Source organism: Pristiophorus japonicus, chromosome 1 (assembly GCF_044704955.1).
Source record: "Pristiophorus japonicus isolate sPriJap1 chromosome 1, sPriJap1.hap1, whole genome shotgun sequence".
Classification (NCBI taxonomy): Eukaryota; Metazoa; Chordata; class Chondrichthyes; family Pristiophoridae; genus Pristiophorus; species Pristiophorus japonicus.
The window spans coordinates 56,644,452-56,669,840 of NC_091977.1; the positions used below are offsets into that span (position 1 = coordinate 56,644,452).

General features: G+C 50.5%; 1 protein-coding gene across 1 annotated transcript in view; it reads left to right on the top strand.

The window, feature by feature from the left end:
- Positions 1-25,389, top strand: part of LOC139263961 (A disintegrin and metalloproteinase with thrombospondin motifs 3-like) — a 930,658-nt gene that overhangs the window by 448,368 nt on the left and 456,901 nt on the right. The window lies entirely within an intron of this gene.

Consider the following 25,389-nt stretch of genomic DNA (forward strand, 5'->3'; position numbering starts at 1 on the left):
GGGTATTCAGGGTCTCCGTGTTCGGGCCATTCAGGGTCACAGTGTTCGGGGTATTCAGGGTCACAGTGTTCGGGGTATTCAGGGTCACAGTTTTCGCGGTATTCAGGGTCACAGTGTTTGGGGTATTCAGGGTCCCTGTGTTCAGGGTATTCACGGTCACAGTGTTCGGGGTATTCAGGGTCACAGTGTTCGGAGTGTTCAGGGTCACAATGTTCGGTGTATTCAGGGTCTCAGTGTTCAGGCCATTCAGGGTCACAGTGTTCGGGGTATTCAGGCTCACAGTGATCGGGGTATTCAGGGTCACAGTTTTCGGGGTATTCAGGGTCACAATGTTTGGGGTATTCAGGGTCTCTGTGTTCAGGGTATTCACGGTCACAGTGTTCGGTTTATTCAGGGTCACTGTGTTCGGAGTGTTCAGGGTCACAGTGTTCGGGGTATTCAGGGTCACAGTGTTCGGGCCATTCAGGGTCACAGTGTTCGGGGTATTCAAGGTCACAGTGTTCAGGGTATTCAGGGTCACAGTGTTCGGGGTATTCAGTGTCATAGTCTCAGTGTTCGGGGTACTCAGGGTCACAGTTTCAGTGTTCGGGATATTCAGGGTCACAATGTTCGGGGTATTCAGGGTCTCCGTGTTCGGGCCATTCAGGGTCACAGTGTTCGGGGTATTCAGGGTCACAGTGTTCGGGGTATTCAGGGTCACAGTTTTCGCGGTATTCAGGGTCACAGTGTTTGGGGTATTCAGGGTCCCTGTGTTCAGGGTATTCACGGTCACAGTGTTCGGGGTATTCAGGGTCACAGTGTTCGGAGTGTTCAGGGTCACAGTGTTCGGGGTATTCAGGGTCACAATTTTTGGGGTATTCAGGGACACAGTGTTTGGGGTATTCACGGTCACAGTGTTCGGTTTATTCAGGGTCACTGTGTTCGGAGTGTTCAGGGTCACAGTGTTCGGGGTATTCAGGGTCACAGTGTTCGGGCCATTCAGGGTCACAGTGTTCGGGGTATTCAGGGTCACAGTGTTCGGCGTATTCAGGGTCACAGTGTTCGGGGTATTCAGGGTCTCAGTGTTCGGGCCATTCAGGGTCACAGTGTTCGGGGGATTCAGGGTCACAGTGTTCTGCTTTTCAGGATCACAATGTTTAGGATATTCAGGGTCACAATGTTCGGGGTATTCAGGGTCTCAGTGTTCAGGCCATTCAGGGTCACAGTGTTCGGTGTATTCAGGGTCACAGTGTTCGGGGTATTCAGGGTCACAGTTTTCGCGGTATTCAGGGTCACAGTGTTTGGGGTATTCAGGGTCATAGTCTCAGTGTTCGGGGTACTCAGGGTCACAGTTTCAGTGTTCGGGGTATTCAGGGTCACAATGTTCGGAGTGTTCAGGGTCACAATGTTCGGTGTATTCAGGGTCTCAGTGTTTTGGCCATTCAGGGTCACAGTGTTCGGGGTATTCAGGGTCACAGTGTTCGGGGTATTCAGGGTCACAGTTTTCGGGGTATTCAGGGTCACAATGTTTGGGGTATTCAGGGTCTCTGTGTTCAGGGTATTCACGGTCACAGTGTTCGGTTTATTCAGGGTCACTGTGTTCGGAGTGTTCAGGGTCACAGTGTTCGGGGTATTCAGGGTCACAGTGTTCGGGCCATTCAGGGTCACAGTGTTCGGGGTATTCAGGGTCACAGTGTTCGGGGTATTCAGGGTCACAGTGTTCGGGGTATTCAGTGTCATAGTCTCAGTGTTCGGGGTACTCAGGGTCACAGTTTCAGTGTTCGGGGTATTCAGGGTCACAATGTTCGGGGTATTCAGGGTCTCAGTGTTCGGGCCATTCAGGGTCACAGTGTTCGGGGTATTCAGGGTCACAGTGTTCGGGGTATTCAGGGTCACAGTTTTCGCGGTATTCAGGGTCACAATGTTCGGGGTATTCAGGGTCTCAGTGTTCGGGCCATTCAGGGTCACAGTGTTCGGGGTATTCAGGGTCACAGTGTTCGGGGTATTCAGGGTCACAGTTTTCGCGGTATTCAGGGTCACAGTGTTTGGGGTATTCAGGGTCATAGTCTCAGTGTTCGGGGTACTCAGGGTCACAGTTTCAGTGTTCGGGTTATTCAGGGTCACAGTGTTCGGAGAGTTCAGGGTCACAATGTTCGGTGTATTCAGGGTCTCAGTGTTCAGGCCATTCAGGGTCACAGTGTTCGGGGTATTCAGGGTCACAGTGTTCGGGATATTCAGGGTCACAGTTTTCGGGGTATTCAGGGTCACAATGTTTGGGGTATTCAGGGTCTCTGTGTTCAGGGTATTCACGGTCACAGTGTTCGGTTTATTCAGGGTCACTGTGTTCAGAGTGTTCAGGGTCACAGTGTTCGGGGTATTCAGGGTCACAGTGTTCGGGCCATTCAGGGTCACAGTGTTCGGGGTATTCAGGGTCACAGTGTTCGGGGTATTCAGGGTCACAGTGTTCGGGGTATTCAGTGTCATAGTCTCAGTGTTCGGGGTACTCAGGGTCACAGTTTCAGTGTTCGGGGTATTCAGGGTCACAATGTTCGGGGTATTCAGGGTCTCAGTGTTCGGGCCATTCAGGGTCACAGTGTTCGGGGTATTCAGGGTCACAGTGTTCGGGGTATTCAGGGTCACAGTTTTCGCGGTATTCAGGGTCACAGTGTTTGGGGTATTCAGGATCCCTGTGTTCAGGGTATTCACGGTCACAGTGCTCGGGGTATTCAGGGTCACAGTGTTCGGGGTATTCAGGGTCACAATTTTTGGGGTATGCACGGTCGCAGTGTTCGGGATATTCAGGGTCACACTGTTCGGGGTAAAAAGGGTCACAGTGTTCGGTGTATTCAGGTTCACAGTGTTTGGGGTATTCAGGGTCTCAGTGTTCGGGGTATACAGGGTCAGAGTGTTCTGCATTTCAGGATCACAATATTTAGCGTATTCAGGGTCACAATGTTCGGGGTATTCTGGGTCACAGTTGTCGGGCCATTCAGGGTGAGAGTTTCAGTGTTCGGGGTATTCAGGGTCACAGTTTTCGGGGCATTTTGTCCCAAATTGTTCGGGGTATTCAGTGTCACAGTGTTCGGGATATTCAGGGTCAGAGTGTTCGGGGCATTTAGGGTCAAAGTGTTCAGGGTATTCAGTGTCACAGTGTTCGGGGTTTTCAGAGTCACAGTATTCGTGGTATTCACGGGCACAGTATTCAGCTTTTCAGGGTCACAGTGTTCGGGGTATTCAGGGTCACAGTGTTTGGGGTATTCAGGGTCCATGTGTTCAGGGTATTCACGGTCACAGTGTTCGGGGTATTCAGGGTCACAGTGTTCGGAGTGTTCAGGGTCACAGTGTTCGGGGTATTCAGTGTCACAATTTTTGGGGTATTCAGGGTCACAGTGTTTGGGGTATTCAGGGTCTCTGTGTTCAGGGTATTCACGGTCGCAGTGTTCGGGTTATTCAGGGTCACAGTTTTCGGGGTAAAAAGGGTCACAGTGTTCGGTGTATTCAGGTTCACAGTGTTTGGGGTATTCAGGGTCTCAGTGTTCGGGGTATACAGGGTCACAGTGTTCTGCATTTCAGGATCACAATATTTAGCGTATTCAGGGTCACAATGTTCGGGGTATTCTGGGTCACAGTTGTCGGGCCATTCAGGGTGAGAGTTTCAGTGTTCGGGATATTCAGGGTCTGAGTGTTCGGGGTATTCAGAGTCAGAGTGTTCGGGGCATTTAAGGTCAAAGTGTTCGGGGTATTCAGTGTCACAGTGTTCGGGGTTTTCAGAGTCACAGTATTCGTGGTATTCCCGGCACAGTTTTCAGCTTTTCAGGGTCACAGTGTTCGGGGTATTCAGGGTCTCAGTGTTCGGGCCATTCAGGGTCACAGTGTTCGGGGGATTCAGGGTCACAGTGTTCTGCTTTTCAGGATCACAATGTTTAGGATATTCAGGGTCACAGTGTTCGGGGTATTCAGGGTCACTGCGTTCGGGGTGTTCAGTGTCACAGTGTTCGGGGTATTCAGTGTCATAGTCTCAGTGTTCGGGGTACTCAGGGTCACAGTTTCAGTGTTCGGGGTATTCAGGGTCACAATGTTCGGGGTATTCAGGGTCTCAGTGTTCGGGCCATTCAGGGTCACAGTGTTCGGGGTATTCAGGGTCACAGTGTTCGGGGTATTCAGGGTCACAGTTTTCTCGGTATTCAGCGTCACAGTGTTTGGGGTATTCAGGGTCATAGTCTCAGTGTTCGGGGTACTCAGGGTCACAGTTTCAGTGTTCGGGGTATTCAGGGTCACAGTGTTCGGAGTGTTCAGGGTCACAATGTTCGGTGTATTCAGGGTCTCAGTGTTCAGGCCATTCAGGGTCACAGTGTTCGGGGTATTCAGGGTCACAGTGTTCGGGGTATTCAGGGTCACAGTTTTCGGGGTATTCAGGGTCACAATGTTTGGGGTATTCAGGGTCTCTGTGTTCAGGGTATTCACGGTCACAGTGTTCGGTTTATTCAGGGTCACTGTGTTCGGAGTGTTCAGGGTCACAGTGTTCGGGGTATTCAGGGTCACAGTGTTCGGGCCATTCAGGGTCACAGTGTTCGGGGTATTCAGGGTCACAGTGTTCGGCGTATTCAGGGTCACAGTGTTCGGGGTATTCAGGGTCACAGTGTTCGGGCCATTCAGGGTCACAGTGTTCGGGGTATTCAGGGTCACAGTGTTCGGGGTATTCAGGGTCACAGTGTTCGGGGTATTCAGTGTCATAGTCTCAGTGTTCGGGGTACTCAGGGTCACAGTTTCAGTGTTCGGGGTATTCAGGGTCACAATGTTCGGGGTATTCAGGGTCTCAGTGTTCGGGCCATTCAGGGTCACAGTGTTCGGGGTATTCAGGGTCACAGTGTTCGGGGTATTCAGGGTCACAGTTTTCGCGGTATTCAGGGTCACAGTGTTTGGAGTATTCAGGGTCATAGTCTCAGTGTTCGGGGTACTCAGGGTCACAGTTTCAGTGTTCGGGATATTCAGGGTCACAGTGTTCGGAGTGTTCAGGGTCACAATGTTCGGTGTATTCAGGGTCTCAGTGTTCAGGCCATTCAGGGTCACAGTGTTCGGGGTATTCAGGCTCACAGTGATCGGGGTATTCAGGGTCACAGTTTTCGGGGTATTCAGGGTCACAATGTTTGGGGTATTCAGGGTCTCTGTGTTCAGGGTATTCACGGTCACAGTGTTCGGTTTATTCAGGGTCACTGTGTTCGGAGTGTTCAGGGTCACAGTGTTCGGGGTATTCAGGGTCACAGTGTTCGGGCCATTCAGGGTCACAGTGTTCGGGGTATTCAAGGTCACAGTGTTCAGGGTATTCAGGGTCACAGTGTTCGGGGTATTCAGTGTCATAGTCTCAGTGTTCGGGGTACTCAGGGTCACAGTTTCAGTGTTCGGGATATTCAGGGTCACAATGTTCGGGGTATTCAGGGTCTCCGTGTTCGGGCCATTCAGGGTCACAGTGTTCGGGGTATTCAGGGTCACAGTGTTCGGGGTATTCAGGGTCACAGTTTTCGCGGTATTCAGGGTCACAGTGTTTGGGGTATTCAGGGTCCCTGTGTTCAGGGTATTCACGGTCACAGTGTTCGGGGTATTCAGGGTCACAGTGTTCGGAGTGTTCAGGGTCACAATGTTCGGTGTATTCAGGGTCTCAGTGTTCAGGCCATTCAGGGTCACAGTGTTCGGGGTATTCAGGCTCACAGTGATCGGGGTATTCAGGGTCACAGTTTTCGGGGTATTCAGGGTCACAATGTTTGGGGTATTCAGGGTCTCTGTGTTCAGGGTATTCACGGTCACAGTGTTCGGTTTATTCAGGGTCACTGTGTTCGGAGTGTTCAGGGTCACAGTGTTCGGGGTATTCAGGGTCACAGTGTTCGGGCCATTCAGGGTCACAGTGTTCGGGGTATTCAAGGTCACAGTGTTCAGGGTATTCAGGGTCACAGTGTTCGGGGTATTCAGTGTCATAGTTTCAGTGTTCGGGGTACTCAGGGTCACAGTTTCAGTGTTCGGGATATTCCGGGTCACAATGTTCGGGGTATTCAGGGTCTCCGTGTTCGGGCCATTCAGGGTCACAGTGTTCGGGGTATTCAGGGTCACAGTGTTCGGGGTATTCAGGGTCACAGTTTTCGCGGTATTCAGGGTCACAGTGTTTGGGGTATTCAGGGTCCCTGTGTTCAGGGTATTCACGGTCACAGTGTTCGGGGTATTCAGGGTCTCCGTGTTCGGGCCATTCAGGGTCACAGTGTTCGGGGTATTCAGGGTCACAGTGTTCGGGGTATTCAGGGTCACAATTTTTGGGGTATTCAGGGACACAGTGTTTGGGGTATTCACGGTCACAGTGTTCGGTTTATTCAGGGTCACTGTGTTCGGAGTGTTCAGGGTCACAGTGTTCGGGGTATTCAGGGTCACAGTGTTCGGGCCATTCAGGGTCACAGTGTTCGGGGGATTCAGGGTCACAGTGTTCTGCTTTTCAGGATCACAATGTTTAGGATATTCAGGGTCACAATGTTCGGGGTATTCAGGGTCTCAGTGTTCAGGCCATTCAGGGTCACAGTGTTCGGGGTATTCAGGGTCACAGTGTTCGGGGTATTCAGGGTCACAGTTTTCGCGGTATTCAGGGTCACAGTGTTTGGGGTATTCAGGGTCATAGTCTCAGTGTTCGGGGTACTCAGGGTCACAGTTTCAGTGTTCGGGGTATTCAGGGTCACAATGTTCGGAGTGTTCAGGGTCACAATGTTCGGTGTATTCAGGGTCTCAGTGTTTTGGCCATTCAGGGTCACAGTGTTCGGGGTATTCAGGGTCACAGTGTTCGGGGTATTCAGGGTCACAGTTTTCGGGGTATTCAGGGTCACAATGTTTGGGGTATTCAGGGTCTCTGTGTTCAGGGTATTCACGGTCACAGTGTTCGGTTTATTCAGGGTCACTGTGTTCGGAGTGTTCAGGGTCACAGTGTTCGGGGTATTCAGGGTCACAGTGTTCGGGCCATTCAGGGTCACAGTGTTCGGGGTATTCAGGGTCACAGTGTTCGGGGTATTCAGGGTCACAGTGTTCGGGGTATTCAGTGTCATAGTCTCAGTGTTCGGGGTACTCAGGGTCACAGTTTCAGTGTTCGGGGTATTCAGGGTCACAATGTTCGGGGTATTCAGGGTCTCAGTGTTCGGGCCATTCAGGGTCACAGTGTTCGGGGTATTCAGGGTCACAGTGTTCGGGGTATTCAGGGTCACAGTTTTCGCGGTATTCAGGGTCACAATGTTCGGGGTATTCAGGGTCTCAGTGTTCGGGCCATTCAGGGTCACAGTGTTCGGGGTATTCAGGGTCACAGTGTTCGGGGTATTCAGGGTCACAGTTTTCGCGGTATTCAGGGTCACAGTGTTTGGGGTATTCAGGGTCATAGTCTCAGTGTTCGGGGTACTCAGGGTCACAGTTTCAGTGTTCGGGTTATTCAGGGTCACAGTGTTCGGAGTGTTCAGGGTCACAATGTTCGGTGTATTCAGGGTCTCAGTGTTCAGGCCATTCAGGGTCACAGTGTTCGGGGTATTCAGGGTCACAGTGTTCGGGGTATTCAGGGTCACAGTTTTCGGGGTATTCAGGGTCACAATGTTTGGGGTATTCAGGGTCTCTGTGTTCAGGGTATTCACGGTCACAGTGTTCGGTTTATTCAGGGTCACTGTGTTCGGAGTGTTCAGGGTCACAGTGTTCGGGGTATTCAGGGTCACAGTGTTCGGGCCATTCAGGGTCACAGTGTTCGGGGTATTCAGGGTCACAGTGTTCGGGGTATTCAGGGTCACAGTGTTCGGGGTATTCAGTGTCATAGTCTCAGTGTTCGGGGTACTCAGGGTCACAGTTTCAGTGTTCGGGGTATTCAGGGTCACAATGTTCGGGGTATTCAGGGTCTCAGTGTTCGGGCCATTCAGGGTCACAGTGTTCGGGGTATTCAGGGTCACAGTGTTCGGGGTATTCAGGGTCACAGTTTTCGCGGTATTCAGTGTCATAGTCTCAGTGTTCGGGGTACTCAGGGTCACAGTTTCAGTGTTCGGGGTATTCAGGGTCACAATGTTCGGGGTATTCAGGGTCTCAGTGTTCGGGCCATTCAGGGTCACAGTGTTCGGGGTATTCAGGGTCACAGTGTTCGGGGTATTCAGGGTCACAGATTTCGCGGTATTCAGGGTCACAATGTTCGGGGTATTCAGGGTCTCAGTGTTCGGGCCATTCAGGGTCACAGTGTTCGGGGTATTCAGGGTCACAGTGTTCGGGGTATTCAGGGTCACAGTTTTCGCGGTATTCAGGGTCACAGTGTTTGGGGTATTCAGGGTCATAGTCTCAGTGTTCGGGGTACTCAGGGTCACAGTTTCAGTGTTCGGGTTATTCAGGGTCACAGTGTTCGGAGTGTTCAGGGTCACAATGTTCGGTGTATTCAGGGTCTCAGTGTTCAGGCCATTCAGGGTCACAGTGTTCGGGGTATTCAGGGTCACAGTGTTCGGGGTATTCAGGGTCACAGTTTTCGGGGTATTCAGGGTCACAATGTTTGGGGTATTCAGGGTCTCTGTGTTCAGGGTATTCACGGTCACAGTGTTCGGTTTATTCAGGGTCACTGTGTTCGGAGTGTTCAGGGTCACAGTGTTCGGGGTATTCAGGGTCACAGTGTTCGGGCCATTCAGGGTCACAGTGTTCGGGGTATTCAGGGTCACAGTGTTCGGGGTATTCAGGGTCACAGTGTTCGGGGTATTCAGTGTCATAGTCTCAGTGTTCGGGGTACTCAGGGTCACAGTTTCAGTGTTCGGGGTATTCAGGGTCACAATGTTCGGGGTATTCAGGGTCTCAGTGTTCGGGCCATTCAGGGTCACAGTGTTCGGGGTATTCAGGGTCACAGTGTTCGGGGTATTCAGGGTCACAGTTTTCGCGGTATTCAGGGTCACAGTGTTTGGGGTATTCAGGATCCCTGTGTTCAGGGTATTCACGGTCACAGTGCTCGGGGTATTCAGGGTCACAGTGTTCGGGGTATTCAGGGTCACAATTTTTGGGGTATTCAGGGTCACAGTGTTTGGGGTATTCAGGGTCTCTGCGTTCAGGGTATTCACGGTCGCAGTGTTCGGGTTATTCAGGGTCACACTGTTCGGGGTAAAAAGGGTCACAGTGTTCGGTGTATTCAGGTTCACAGTGTTTGGGGTATTCAGGGTCTCAGTGTTCGGGGTATACAGGGTCAGAGTGTTCTGCATTTCAGGATCACAATATTTAGCGTATTCAGGGTCACAATGTTCGGGGTATTCTGGGTCACAGTTGTCGGGCCATTCAGGGTGAGAGTTTCAGTGTTCGGGGTATTGAGGGTCACAGTTTTCGGGGCATTTTGTCCCAAATTGTTCGGGGTATTCAGTGTCACAGTGTTCGGGATATTCAGGGTCAGAGTGTTCGGGGCATTTAGGGTCAAAGTGTTCAGGGTATTCAGTGTCACAGTGTTCGGGGTTTTCAGAGTCACAGTATTCGTGGTATTCACGGGCACAGTATTCAGCTTTTCAGGGTCACAGTGTTCGGGGTATTCAGGGTCTCAGTGTTCGGGCCATTCAGGGTCACAGTGTTCGGGGTATTCAGGGTCACAGTGTTCTGCTTTTCAGGATCACAATGTTTAGGATATTCAGGGTCACAGTGTTCGGGGTATTCAGGGTCACTGCGTTCGGGGTGTTCAGGGTCACATTTGTCGGGCCATTCAGGGTCACAGTTTCAGTGTTCAGGGTATTCAGGGTCACAGTGTTCGAGGTGTTCAGAGACACAGTTTTCAGGATGTTCATGGTCACAGTGTTCGGGGTATTCAGAGTCACAGTGTCAGTGTTCGGGATATTCAGAGTCACAGTTTTCGGGTAGTTCATGGTCAGAGTGTTCGGGGTATTCAGGGTCAGAGTGTTCGGGACATTTCGGGTCAAAGTGTTCGGGGTATTCAGTGTCACAGTGTTCGGGGTATTCAGGGTCTGAGTGTTCAGGGTATTCAGTGTCTGAGTGTAGGGGTATTAAGGGTCACAGTATTCTTGGTATTCAGGGTCACAGTATTCAGCTTTTCAGGGTCACAGTGTTCGGGGTATTCACGGTCACAGTTGTCGGGGTATTCAGGGTCAGAGTGTTCGGGGTACTCAGGGTATCAGTGTTCGGTGTATTCAGGGTCACAGTGTTCGGTGTATTCAGGGTCAGTGTTCGAGGTATTCAGGGTCACATTGTTCAGTATATTCAGGGTCACAGTGTTCGGGGTATTTAGGGTCACAGTGTTTGGGGTATTCAGGGTCACAGTGTTCGGGATATTCAGGGTCAAAGTTTTCGAGATATTCAAGTTCTCAGTGTTCGGGGTGTTCAGGTTCTCAATGTTCAGGGTACTCAGGGTCACAGTGTTCGGGTATTCAGGGTCACAGTCTCAGTGTTCGGGGTACTCAGGGTCACAGTTTCAGTGTTCGTGGTATTCAGGGTCACAGTGTTCGGGGTATTCAGGGTCTCAGTGTTCGGGCCATTCAGGGACACAGTGTTCGGAGTATTCAGGGTCACAGTGTTCGGGGTATTCAGGGTCACAGTTTTCTGGGTATTCAGGGTCACAGTGTTCGGGGTATTCAGGGTCTCTGTGTTCAGGGTATTCACGATCACAGTGTTCGGGGTATTCCGGGTCACAGTGTTCGGTGTATTCAGGGTCAGAGTTCGAGGTATTCAGGGTCACATTGTTCAGTATATTCAGGGTCACAGTGTTCGGTGTATTCAGGGTCACACTGTTCGGTGTATTCAGGATCACAGTGTTCAGTATATTCAGGGTCACAGTGTTCGGGGTATTCAGGGTCACAGTGTTCCTGGTATTCAGGGTCACAGTGTTCGGGGTATTCAGGGTCACAGTGTTCAGGGTATTCAGATGCACAGTTTTCGGGGCATTTAGGGTCAGAGTGTAGGGGTATTCAGGGTCTCAGTGTTCGCTGTATTCAGGGTCTCAGTGTTCAATATATTCAGGGTCACAGTGTTCGGGGTATTCAGGGTCACTGTATTCGTGGTATTCATGGACACAGTGTTCAGCTTTTCAGGGTTACAGTGCTCGGGGTATTCAGGGTCACAGTGTTCGGGATATTCAGGGTCTCAGTGTTCGGGGTATTCAGGGTCTCAATGTTCAGTATATTCTGGGTCACAATGTTCGTGGTATTCAGGGTCAAAGTTTTCGAGATATTCAAGTTCTCAGTGTTCGGGGTGTTCAGGTTCTCAATGTTCAGGGTACTCAGGGTCACAGTATTCGGGGTATTCAGGGTCACAGTGTTCGGGGTATTCAGGGTCACAGTCTCAGTGTTCGGGGTACTCAGGTTCACAGTTTCAGTGTTCGGGGTATTCAGGGTCACAGTTTTCGGGGTACTCAGGGTCACAGTTTTCGGGGTATTCAGGGTCACAGTGTTTGGGGTATTCCGGGTCTCTGTGTTCAGGGTATTCACGGTCGCAGTGTTCGGGGTATTCAGGGGCTCAGTGTTTTTGGTGTATTCAGGGTCACAGTGTTCGGGATATTCAGGGGCTCAGTGTTTGGGGCATTCAGGGTCACTGTATTCGTGGTATTCATGGTCACAGTATTCGGCTTTTCAGGTTCACAGTGCTCGGGGTATTCAGGGTCTCAGTGTTCGGGGTATTCAGGGCAACTGTTTTCAGGGTATTCAGGTTCACAGTGTTCAGTATATTCAGGGTCACAGTGTTCGGGGTATTCATGGTCACAGAGTTCGGCTTTTCAGGGTCACAGTGCTCGGGGTATACAGGGTCTCAGTGTTCAGGGTATTCAGTGTCTGAGTGTAGGGGTATTAAGGGTCACAGTATTCGTGGTATTCAGGGTCACAGTATTCAGCTTATCAGGGTCACAGTGTTCGGGGTATTCACGGTCACAGTTGTCGGGGTATTCAGGGTCAGAGTGTTCGGGGTACTCAGGGTATCAGTGTTCGGTGTATTCAGGGTCAAAGTGTTCGGTGTATTCAGGGTCAGAGTTCGAGGTATTCAGGGTCTCAGTGTTCGGGCCATTCAGGGTCACAGTGTTCGGGGTATTCAGGGTCACAGTGTTCTGCTTTTCAGGATCACAATGTTTAGGATATTCAGGGTCACAGTGTTCGGGGTATTCAGGGTCACTGCGTTCGGGGTGTTCAGGGACACATTTGTCGGGCCATTCAGGGTCACAGTTTCAGTGTTCAGGGTATTCAGGGTCACAGTGTTCGAGGTGTTCAGAGACACAGTTTTCAGGATGTTCATGGTCACAGTGTTCGGGGTATTCAGGGTCACAGTGTCAGTGTTCGGGGTATTCAGAGTCACAGTTTTCGGGTAGTTCATGGTCAGAGTGTTCGGGGTATTCAGGGTCAGAGTGTTCGGGGCATTTCGGGTCAAAGTGTTCGGGGTATTCAGTGTCACAGTGTTCGGGGTATTCAGGGTCTGAGTGTTCAGGGTATTCAGTGTCTGAGTGTAGGGGTATTAAGGGTCACAGTATTCTTGGTATTCAGGGTCACAGTATTCAGCTTTTCAGGGTCACAGTGTTCATGGTATTCACGGTCACAGTTGTCGGGGTATTCAGGGTCAGAGTGTTCGGGGTACTCAGGGTATCAGTGTTCGGTGTATTCAGGGTCACAGTGTTCTGTGTATTCAGGGTCAGTGTTCGAGGTATTCAGGGTCACATTGTTCAGTATATTCAGGGTCACAGTGTTCGGGGTATTTAGGGTCACAGTGTTCGGGGTATTCAGGGTCACAGTGTTCGGGGTATTCAGGGTCTGAGTGTTCAGGGTATTCAGTGTCTGAGTGTAGGGGTATTAAGGGTCACAGTATTCTTGGTATTCTGGGTCACAGTATTCAGCTTTTCAGGGTCACAGTGTTCGGGGTATTCACGGTCACAGTTGTCGGGGTATTCAGGGTCAGAGTGTTCGGGGTACTCAGGGTATCAGTGTTCGGTGTATTCAGGGTCACAGTGTTCGGTGTATTCAGGGTCAGTGTTCGAGGTATTCAGGGTCACATTGTTCAGTATATTCAGGGTCACAGTGTTCGGGGTATTTAGGGTCAGAGTGTTCGGGGCATTTCGGGTCAAAGTGTTCGGGGTATTCAGTGTCACAGTGTTCGGGGTATTCAGGGTCTGAGTGTTCGGGGTATTCAGTGTCTGAGTGTAGGGGTATTAAGGGTCACAGTATTCTTGGTATTCAGGGTCACAGTATTCAGCTTTTCAGGGTCACAGTGTTCGGGGTATTCACGGTCACAGTTGTCGGGGTATTCAGGGTCAGAGTGTTCGGGGTACTCAGGGTATCAGTGTTCGGTGTATTCAGGGTCACAGTGTTCTGTGTATTCAGGGTCAGTGTTCGAGGTATTCAGGGTCACATTGTTCAGTATATTCAGGGTCACAGTGTTCGGGGTATTTAGGGTCACAGTGTTCGGGGTATTCAGGGTCACAGTGTTCGGGGTATTCAGGGTCTGAGTGTTCAGGGTATTCAGTGTCTGAGTGTAGGGGTATTAAGGGTCACAGTATTCTTGGTATTCTGGGTCACAGTATTCAGCTTTTCAGGGTCACAGTGTTCGGGGTATTCACGGTCACAGTTGTCGGGGTATTCAGGGTCAGAGTGTTCGGGGTACTCAGGGTATCAGTGTTCGGTGTATTCAGGGTCACAGTGTTCGGTGTATTCAGGGTCAGTGTTCGAGGTATTCAGGGTCACATTGTTCAGTATATTCAGGGTCACAGTGTTCGGGGTATTTAGGGTCACAGTGTTCGGGGTATTCAGGGTCTCAGTATTCCGGGTTTTCAGGGTCTCAATGTTCAGTATATTCTGGGTCACAATGTTCGTGGTATTCAGGGTCAAAGTTTTCGAGATATTCAAGTTCTCAGTGTTCGGGGTGTTCAGGTTCTCAATATTCAGGGTACTCAGGGTCGCAGTGTTCGGGTATTCAGGGTCACAGTCTCAGTGTTCGGTGTACTCAGGGTCACAGTTTCAGTGTTCGTGGTATTCAGGGTCACAGTGTTCGGGGTATTCAGGGTCTCAGTGTTCGGGCCATTCAGGGACACAGTGTTCGGAGTATTCAGGGTCACAGTGTTCGGGGTATTCAGGGTCACAGTTTTCTGGGTATTCAGGGTCACAGTGTTTGGGGTATTCAGGGTCTCTGTGTTCAGGGTATTCACGGTCACAGTGTTCGGGGTATTCAGGGTCACAGTGTTCAGTGTATTCAGGGTCAGAGTTCGAGGTATTCAGGGTCACATTGTTCAGTATATTCAGGGTCACAGTGTTCGGGGTATTCAGGGTCACAGTGTTCCTGGTATTCAGGGTCACAGTGTTCGGGATATTCAGGGTCTGAGTGTTCGGGGTATTCAGGGTCAGAGTGTTCGGGGCATTTAGGGTCAAAGTGCTCGGGGTATTCAGTGTCACAGTGTTCGGGGTTTTCAGAGTCACAGTATTCGTGGTATTCACGGGCACAGTATTCAGCTTTTCAGGGTCACAGTGTTCGGGGTATTCAGGGTCTCAGTGTTCGGGGTATTCAGGGTCTCAGTGTTCGGGGTATTCAGGGTCTCAGTGTTCAGTATATTCAGGGTCACAGTGTTCGGGGTATTCAGGGTCACTGTGTTCCTGGTATTCAGGGTAACAGTGTTCGAGATATTCAGGTTCTCAGTGTTCGGGGTGTTCAGGTTCTCAGTGTTCGGGGTATTCACGGTCACAGTGTTCCTGGTATTCAGGGTCACAGTGCTCGTGGTGTTCAGGGTCACAGTGTTCAGTATAAGCTGGGTCACAATGTTTGGCGTATTCAGGGTCAGAGTGTTCGGGTTATTCAGGGTCACAGTGTTCGGGGTATTCAGGGTCTTAGTTTTCGGGGTATTCAGGGTCACAGTGTTCAGTATATGCTGGGTCACAGTGTTCGGCGTATTCAGGGTCAGAATGTTCGGGCTATTCAGGTTCACAGTGTTCGTGGTATTCAGGTTCTCAGTGTTCGGGGTGTTCAGGTTCTCAGTGTTCTGGGTACTCAGGGTCACAGTGTTCGGTGTATTCAGGGTCACACTGTTCGGGGTATTCAGGGTCACAGTGTTCGGAGAATTCAGGGTCAGTGTTCGAGATATTCAGGTTCTCAGTGTTCGGGGTGTTCAGGTTCTCAGTGTTCGGGGTATTCAGGGTCACAGTGTTCCTGGTATTCAGGGTCACAGTGCTCGTGGTTTTCAGGGTCACAGTGTTCAGTATATGCTGGGTCACAATGTTTGGCGTATTCAGGGTCAGAGTGTTCGGGTTATTCAGGGTCACAGTGTTCGGCGTATTCAGGGTCTCAGTTTTCGGGGAATTCAGGGTCACAGTGTTCAGTATATACTGGGTCACAGTGTTCGGCGTATTCAGGGTCAGAGTGTTCGGGGTATTCAGGGTCAGAGTGTTCGGGGCATTTAGGGTCAAAGTGTTCGGGGTATTCAGTGTCACAGTGTTCAGGGTTTTCAGAGTCACAGTATTCGTGGTATTCACGGGCACAGTATTCAGCTTTTCAGGGTCACAGTGTTCGGGGTATTCAGGGTCTCAGTGTTCGGGCCATTCAGGGTCACAGTGTTCGGGGTATTCAGGGTCACAGTGTTATGCTTTTCAGGATCACAATGTTTAGGATATTCAGGGTCACAGTGTTCAGGGTATTCAGGGTCACTGCGTTCGGGGTGTTCAGGGTCACAGTTGTCGGGCCATTCAGGGTCACGGTTTCAGTGTTCAGGGTATTCAGGGTCACAGTGTTCGAGGTGTTCAGAGACACAGTTTTCAGGATGTTCACGGTCACAGTGTTCAGGGTATTCAGGGTCACAGTGTCAGTGTTCGGGATATTCAGAGTCACAGTTTTAGGTAGTTCATGGTCAGAGTGTTCGGGGTATTCAGGGTCAGAGTGTTCAGGGCATTTAGGGTCAAAGTGTTCGGGGTATTCAGTGTCACAGTGTTCCTGGTATTCAGGGTCACATTGTTCAAGGTACTCAGGGTCACAGTGTTCGGGGTATTCAGGTTCACAGTGTTCTGGGTACTCAGGGTCACAGTTTCTGTGTTCGGGATATTCAGGGTCACAGTGTTCAGGTTCACAATGTTCGGGGTATTCAGGGTCTCAGTTTTCGGGGTATTCAGGGTCACAGTTTACGGGGTATTCAGGGTCACAGTGTTTGGGGTATTCAGGGTCCCTGTGTTCAGGGTATTCACGGTCACAGTGTTCGGGGTATTCAGGGTCACAGTGTTTGGTGTATTCAGGGTCTCTGTGTTCAGGGTATTCACGGTCACAGTGTTCGGGTATTCAGGGTCACAGTGTTCGGAGTGTTCAGGGTCACAGTTTTCGAGCTATTCAGGGTCACAGTGTTCGGGGTATTCAGGGACACAGTGTTCGGGGAATTCAGGGGCACAGTGTTCAGGGAATTCAGGATCAGAGTGTTCGGGGTATTCAGGGTCACAGTGTTCATGGTATTCATGGTCACATTCTTAGTGTTGGAGTATTCAAGGTCACAGTGTTCAGGGTATTCAGATGCACAGTTTTCGGGGCATTTAGGGTCAGAGTGTAGGGGTATTCAGGGTCTCAGTGTTCGATGTATTCAGGGTCTCAGTGTTCAATATATTCAGGGTCACAGTGTACGGGGTATTCAGGGTCACTGTATTCGTGGTATTCATGGACACAGTGTTCAGCTTTTCAGGGTTACAGTGCTCGGGGTATTCAGGGTCACAGTGTTCGGGATATTCAGGGTCTCAGTGTTCGGGGTATTCAGGGTCTCAATGTTCAGTATATTCTGGGTCACAATGTTCGTGGTATTCAGGGTCAAAGTTTTCGAGATATTCAAGTTCTCAGTGTTCGGGGTGTTCAGGTTCTCAATGTTCAGGGTACTCAGGGTCACAGTATTCGGGGTATTCAGGGTCACAGTGTTCGGGGTATTCAGGGTCACAGTCTCAGTGTTCGGGGTACTCAGGTTCACAGTTTCAGTGTTCGGGGTATTCAGGGTCACAGTGATCGGGGTATTCAGGTTCACAGTTTTCGGGGTACTCAGGGTCACAGTTTTCGGGGTATTCAGGGTCACAGTGTTTGGGGTATTCTGGGTCTCTGTGTTCAGGGTATTCACGGTCGCAGTGTTCGGGGTATTCAGGGTCACAGTGTTCGGGGTATTCAGGGGCTCAGTGTTTGGTGTATTCAGGGTCACAGTGTTCGGGATATTCAGGGTCTCAGTGCTCGTGGTATTCAGTGTCACAGTGTTCGGGTTATTCAGGGGCTCAGTGTTTGAGGCATTCAGGGTCACTGTATTCGTGGTAGTCATGGTCACAGTATTCGGCTTTTCAGGGTCACAGTGCTCGGGGTATTCAGGGTCTCAGTGTTCGGGGTATTCAGGGCAACTGTTTTCAGGGTATTCAGGTTCACAGTGTTCAGTATATTCAGGGTCACAGTGTTCGGGGTATTCATGGTCACAGAGTTCGGCTTTTCAGGGTCACAGTGCTCGGGGTATACAGGGTCTCAGTGTTCAGGGTATTCAGTGTCTGAGTGTAGGGGTATTAAGGGTCACAGTATTCGTGGTATTCAGGGTCACAGTATTCAGCTTTTCAGGGTCACAGTGTTCGGGGTATTCACGGTCACAGTTGTCGGGGTATTCAGGGTCAGAGTGTTCGGGGTACTCAGGGTATCAGTGTTCGGTGTATTCAGGGTCACAGTGTTCGGTGTATTCAGGGTCAGAGTTCGAGGTATTCAGGGTCACATTGTCCAGTATATTCAGGGTCACAGTGTTCGGGGTATTCAGGGTCACAGTGTTCCTGGTATTCAGGGTCACAGTGTTCGGGGTATTCAGGGTCATAGTCTCAGTGTTCGGGGTACTCAGGGTCACAGTTTCAGTGTTCGGGGTATTCAGGGTCACAGTGTTCGGAGTGTTCAGGGTCACAATGTTCGGTGTATTCAGGGTCTCAGTGTTCAGGCCATTCATGGTCACAGTGTTCGGGGTATTCAGGGTCACAGTGTTCGGGGTATTCAGGGTCACAGTTTTCGGGGTATTCAGGGTCACAATGTTTGGGGTATTCAGGGTCTCTGTGTTCAGGGTATTCACGGTCACAGTGTTCGGTGTATTCAGGGTCACTATGTTCGGAGTGTTCAGGGTCACAGTGTTCGGTGTATTCAGGGTCACAGTGTTCGGGCCATTCAGGGTCACAGTGTTTGGGGTATTCAGGGTCACAGTGTTCGGGGTATTCAGGGTCACAGTGTTCGGGGTATTCAGTGTCATAGTCTCAGTGTTCGGGGTACTCAGGGTCACAGTTTCAGTGTTCGGGGTATTCAGGGTCACAATGTTCGGGGTATTCAGGGTCTCAGTGTTCGGGCCATTCAGGGTCACAGTGTTCGGTGTATTCAGGGTCACAGTGTTCGGTGTATTCAGGGTCAGTGTTCGAGGTATTCAGGGTCACATTGTTCAGTATATTCAGGGTCACAGTGTTCGGGGTATTCAGGGTCACAGTGTTCGGGGTATTCAGGGTCTCAGTGTTCGGGGTATTCAGGGCAACTGTTTTCAGGGTATTCAGGTTCACAGTGTTCAGTATATTCAGGGTCACAGTGTTCGGGGTATTCATGGTCACAGAGTTCGGCTTTTCAGGGTCACAGTGCTCGGGGTATACAGGGTCTCAGTGTTCAGGGTATTCAGTGTCTGAGTGTAGGGGTATTAAGGGTCACAGTATTCGTGGTATTCAGGGTCACAGTATTCAGCTTTTCAGGGTCACAGTGTTCGGGGTATTCACGGTCACAGTTGTCGGGGTATTCAGGGTCAGAGTGTTCGGGGTACTCAGGGTATCAGTGTTCGGTGTATTCAGGGTCACAGTGTTCGGTGTATTCAGGGTCAGAGTTCGAGGTATTCAGGGTCACATTGTCCAGTATATTCAGGGTCACAGTGTTCGGGGTATTCAGGGTCACAGTGTTCCTGGTATTCAGGGTCACAGTGTTCGGGGTATTCAGGGTCATAGTCTCAGTGTTCGGGGTACTCAGGGTCACAGTTTCAGTGTTCGGGGTATTCAGGGTCACAGTGTTCGGAGTGTTCAGGGTCACAATGTTCGGTGTATTCAGGGTCTCAGTGTTCAGGCCATTCATGGTCACAGTGTTCGGGGTATTCAGGGTCACAGTGTTCGGGGTATTCAGGGTCACAGTTTTCGGGGTATTCAGGGTCACAATGTTTGGGGTATTCAGGGTCTCTGTGTTCAGGGTATTCACGGTCACAGTGTTCGGTGTATTCAGGGTCACTATGTTCGGAGTGTTCAGGGTCACAGTGTTCGGTGTATTCAGGGTCACAGTGTTCGGGCCATTCAGGGTCACAGTGTTTGGGGTATTCAGGGTCACAGTGTTCGGGGTATTCAGGGTCACAGTGTTCGGGGTATTCAGTGTCATAGTCTCAGTGTTCGGGGTACTCAGGGTCACAGTTTCAGTGTTCGGGGTATTCAGGGTCACAATGTTCGGGGTATTCAGGGTCTCAGTGTTCGGGCCATTCAGGGTCACAGTGTTCGGGGTATTCAGGGTCACAGTGTTCGGGGTATTCAGGGTCACAGTTTTCGCGGTATTCAGGGTCACAGTGTTTGGGGTATTCAGGGTCCCTGTGTTCAGGGTATTCACGGTCACAGTGTTCGGGGTATTCAGGGTCACAGTGTTCGGAGTGTTCAGGGTCACAGTGTTCGGGGTATTCAGGGTCTCAGTGTTCGGGCCATTCATGGTCACAGTGTTCGGGGTATTCAGGGTCACAGTGTTCGGGGTATTCAGGGTCACAATTTTTGGGGTATTCAGGGTCACATTGTTTGGGGTATTCAGGGTCTCTGTGTTCAGGGTATTCACGGTCGCAGTGTTCGGGTTATTCAGGGTCACAGTGTTCGGGGTAAAAAGGGTCACAGTGATCGGTGTATTCAGGTTCACAGTGTTTGGGGTATTCAGGGTCTCAGTGTTCGGGTATACAGGGTCACAGTGTTCTGCATTTCAGGATCACAATATTTAGCGTATTCAGGGTCACAATGTTCGGGGTATTCAGGGTCACAGTTTTCGGGTAGTTCATGTTGAGAGTGTTCGGGGTAATCAGGGTCAGAGTGTTCGGGGCATTTTGGCTCAAAGTGTTCGGGGTATTCAGTGTCACAGTGTTCGGGATATTCAGGGTCTGAGTGTTCGGGGTATTCAGGGTCAGAGTGTTCGGGGCATTTAGGGTCAAAGTGTTCGGGGTATTCAGTGTCACAGTGTTCGGGGTTTTCAGAGTCACAGTATTCGTGGTATTCACGGGCACAGTATTCAGCTTTTCAGGGTCACAGTGTTCGGGGTATTCAGGGTCTCAGTGTTCGGGCCATTCAGGGTCACAGTGTTCGGGGTATTCAGGGTCACTGCGTTCGGGGTGTTCAGGGTCACAGTTGTCGGGCCATTCAGGGTCACGGTTTCAGTGTTCAGGGTATTCAGGGTCACAGTGTTCGAGGTGTTCAGAGACACAGTTTTCAGGATGTTCACGGTCACAGTGTTCGGGGTATTCAGGGTCACAGTGTCAGTGTTCGGGATATTCAGAGTCACAGTTTTAGGTAGTTCATGGTCAGCGTGTTCGGGGTATTCAGGGTCAGAGTGTTCAGGGCATTTAGGGTCAAAGTGTTCGGGGTATTCAGTGTCACAGTGTTCCTGGTATTCAGGGTCACATTGTTCAAGGTACTCAGGGTCACAGTGTTCGGAGTATTCAGGGTCACAGTGTTCGGGGTATTCAGGTTCACAGTGTTCTGGGTACTCAGGGTCACAGTTTCTGTGTTCGGGATATTCAGGGTCACAGTGTTCAGGTTCACAATGTTCGGAGTATTCAGGGTCTCAGTTTTCGGGGTATTCAGGGTCACAGTTTACGGGGTATTCAGGGTCACAGTGTTTTGGGTATTCAGGGTCCCTGTGTTCAGGGTATTCACGGTCACAGTGTTCGGGGTATTCAGGGTCACAGTGTTTGGTGTATTCAGGGTCTCTGTGTTCAGGGTATTCACGGTCACAGTGTTCGGGTATTCAGGGTCACAGTGTTCGGAGTGTTCAGGGTCACAGTTTTCGAGCCATTCAGGGTCACAGTGTTCGGGGTATTCAGGGACACAGTGTTCGGGGAATTCAGGATCAGAGTGTTCGGGGTATTCAGGATCACAGTGTTCGTGGTATTCATGGTCACATTCTTAGTGTTGGAGTATTCAAGGTCACAGTGTTCAGGGTATTCAGATGCACAGTTTTCGGGGCATTTAGGGTCAGAGTGTAGGGGTATTCAGGGTCTCAGTGTTCGATGTATTCAGGGTCTCAGTGTTCAATATATTCAGGGTCACAGTGTTCGGGGTATTCAGGGTCACTGTATTCGGGATATTCAGGGTCTCAGTGTTCGGGGTATTCAGGGTCTCAATGTTCAGTATATTCTGGGTCACAATGTTCGTGGTATTCAGGGTCAAAGTTTTCGAGATATTCAAGTTCTCAGTGTTCGGGGTGTTCAGGTTCTCAATGTTCAGGGTACTCAGGGTCACAGTATTCGGGGTATTCAGGGACACAGTGTTCAGGGTATTCTGGGTCACAGTCTCAGTGTTCGGGGTACTCAGGGTCACAGTGTTCGGGGTATTCAGGTTCACAGTTTTCGGGGTACTCAGGGTCACAGTTTTCGGGGTATTCAGGGTCACAGTGTTTGGGGTATTCCGGGTCTCTGTGTTCAGGGTATTCACGGTCGCAGTGTTCGGGGTATTCAGGGTCACAGTGTTCGGGGTATTCAGGGGCTCAGTGTTTGGGGTATTCAGGGTCACAGTGTTCGGGATATTCAGGGTCTCAGTGCTCGTGGTATTCAGTGTCACAGTGTTCGGGTTATTCAGGGGCTCAGTGTTTGGGGTATTTAGGGTCACAGTGTTCGGGGTATTCAGGGACACAGTGTTCGGGGTGTTCGGTGTCACAGTTTTCGGGAAATTCAGGGTCTCAGTGTTTGGGGTATTCAGGGTCTCTGTGTTCAGGGTATTCACGGTCAGAGTGTTCGGGGTATTCAGGGTCACAGTGTTCGGGGTATTCAGGGTCACAGTGTTCGGGGTTTTCAGGGTCTCAGTGTGCGGTGTATTCAGGGTCACAGTGTCAGTGTTCGGGGTATTCAGAGTCACAGTTTTCGGGTAGTTCAGGGTCAGAGTGTTCAGGGTATTCAGGGTCAGAGTGTTCGGGACATTTAAGGTCAAAGTGTTCGGAGTATTCAGTGTCACAGTGTTCGGGGTATTCAGGATCTGAGTGTTTAGGGTATTCAGTGTCTGAGTGTAGGGGTATTCAGGATCACAGTATTTGTGGTATTCAGGATCACACTATTCGGCTTTTCAGGGTCACAGTGTTCGGGGTATTCCTGGTCACATTCTTAGTGTTCGGAGTATTCAGGGACACAGTGCTCGGGGTATTCAGGGTCACAGTCTCAGTGTTCAGGATATTCAGGTCACAGTCTTCGGGGTATTCAGGGTCACAGTGTTCGAGATATTCAGATTCTCAGTGTTTGGGGTGTTCAGGTTCTCAGTTTTCGGGGTACTCAGGGTCACAGTGTTCGGGTTATTCAGGGACACTGTTCAGGGTATTCAGGGTCACAGTGTTCCTGGTATTCAGGGTCACAGTGTTCGGGGTATTCAGGGTCACAGTGTTTGGAGTATTCAGGGTCACAGTGTTCCTGGTATTCAGGGTCACAGTGTTCGGAGTATTCAGGGTCACAGTGTTTGGGGTATTCAGGGTCACAGTGTTCGGGGTATTTTGGGGCACTGTGTTCGGGGTATTCAGGGTCACGGTGTCCGTAGTATTCAGGGTCACAGTGTTCGGGGTATTCAGGGTCTCAGTGTTCGGCGCAATCAGAGCAACTGTTTTCGGGGTATTCAGGGTCACAGTGTTCAGTATATTCAGGGTCACAGTGTTCGGGGTATTCAAGGTCACAGTATTCGGCTTTTCAGGGTCACAGTGCTCAGGGTATTCAGTGTCACAGTGTTCAGGGTATTCAGCTTCACAGCGTTCGTGGTATTCAGGGTCACAGTGCTCGGGGTATTCAGTGTCACAGTGTTCGGGGTATTCAGGGACACAGTGTTCGAGGTATTCAGGGTCTCAGTGTTCGGGGTATTCAGGGTCTCAGTGTTCGGGGTGTTCAGGTTCTCAGTGTTCGGGGTACTCAGGGTCACAGTGTTCGGGGTATTCAGGGTCACACTGTTCGGGACATTCAGGGTCACAGTGTTCCTGGTATTCAGGGTCACAGTGTTCGGGGTATTCAGGATCACAGTGTTCGGGGTATTCAGGGTCACAGTGTTCGGAGTATTCAAGGTGACAGTGTTCGGCGTCTTCAGGGTCACAGTCTCAGTGTTCATGGTTTTCAGGGTCACAGTGTTCGGGTATTCAGGGTCACAGTGTTCGGGTATTCAGGGTCACAGTGTTTGGGGTATTCAGGTTCACGGTGTTCGTAGTATTCAGAGTCACAGTGTTCGGGGTATTCAGGGTCTCAGTGTTCGGTGTAATCAGGGTCACAGTGTTTGGGGTATTCAGGGTCACAGTATTCGAGATATTCAGGGTCACAGTGTTCGGGATATTCAAGGTCACAGTGTTCGGGGTATTCAGGGACACAGTGTTCGGGGTATTCAGGGTCACAGTGTTCGGAGTAATCAGTTCTCAGTGTTCTGGGTATTCAGGGTCACAGTGTTAGTGTTCGGGATATTCAGAGTCACAGTTTTCGGGTAGTTCATGGTCAGAGTGTTCGGGGTATTCAGGGTCACAGTGTTCGGGGTTTTCAGGGTCTCAGTGTGCGGTGTATTCAGGGTCACAGTGTCAGTGTTCAGGGTATTCAGAGTCACAGTTTTCGGGTAGTTCAGGGTCAGAGTGTTCAGGGTATTCAGGGTCAGAGTGTTCGGGACATTTAAGGTCAAAGTGTTCGGGGTGTTCAGTGTCACAGTGTTCGGGGTATTCAGGATCTGAGTGTTCAGGGTATTCAGTGTCTGAGTGTAGGGGTATTCAGGATCACAGTATTTGTGGTATTCAGGATCACAGTATTCGGCTTTTCAGGGTCACAGTGTTCGGGGTATTCCTGGTCACATTCTTAGTGTTCGGAGTATTCAGGGACACAGTGCTCGGGGTATTCAGGGTCACAGTCTCAGTGTTCAGGATATTCAGGTCACAGTGTTCGGGGTATTCAGGGTCACAGTCTTTGGGGTATTCAGGGTCACAGTGTTTGTGGTATTCAGGGTCACAGTCTCAGTGTTTGGGGTGTTCAGGGTCACAGTTTTCGGAGTATTCAGGGTCTCAGTGTTCGGGGTATTCAGGGTCACAGTGTTTGGGGTATTCAGGTTCACGGTGTTCGGTGTGTTCAGGTTCTCAGTGTTCGGGGTGTTCAGGTTATCAGTGCTCAGGGTATTCAGGGTCACAGTCTCAGTGTTCAGGATATTCAGGTCACAGTGTTCGGGGTATTCAGGGTCACAGTCTTCGGGGTATTCAGGGTCACAGTGTTCGAGATATTCAGATTCTCAGTGTTTGGGGTGTTCAGGTTCTCAGTTTTCGGGGTACTCAGAGTCACAGTGTTCGGGTTATTCAGGGACACTGTTCAGGGTATTCAGGGTCACAGTGTTCCTGGTATTCAGGGTCACAGTGTTCGGGGTATTCAGGGTCACAGTGTTTGGAGTATTCAGGGTCACAGTGTTCCTGGTATTCAGGGTCACAGTGTTCGGAGTATTCAGGGTCACAGTGTTTGGGGTATTCAGGGTCACAGTGTTCGGGGTATTTTGGGGCACTGTGTTCGGGGTATTCAGGGTCACGGTGTCCGTAGTATTCAGGGTCACAGTGTTCGGGGTATTCAGGGTCTCAGTGTTCGGCGCAATCAGAGCAACTGTTTTCGGGGTATTCAGGGTCACAGTGTTCAGTATATTCAGGGTCACAGTGTTCGGGGTATTCAAGGTCACAGTATTCGGCTTTTCAGGGTCACAGTGCTCAGGGTATTCAGGGTCACAGTGTTCGGGGTATTCAGCTTCACAGCGTTCGTGGTATTCAGGGTCACAGTGCTCGGGGTATTCAGTGTCACAGTGTTCGGGGTATTCAGGGACACAGTGTTCGAGGTATTCAGGGTCTCAGTGTTCGGGGTATTCAGGGTCTCAGTGTTCGGGGTGTTCAGGTTCTCAGTGTTCGGGGTACTCAGGGTCACAGTGTTCGGGGTATTCAGGGTCACACTGTTCGGGACATTCAGGGTCACAGTGTTCCTGGTATTCAGGGTCACAGTGTTCGGGGTATTCAGGATCACAGTGTTCGGGGTATTCAGGGTCACAGTGTTCGGAGTATTCAAGGTCACAGTGTTCGGCGTCTTCAGGGTCACAGTCTCAGTGTTCATGGTTTTCAGGGTCACAGTGTTCGGGTATTCAGGGTCACAGTGTTCGGGTATTCAGGGTCACAGTGTTTGGGGTATTCAGGTTCACGGTGTTCGTAGTATTCAGAGTCACAGTGTTCGGGGTATTCAGGGTCTCA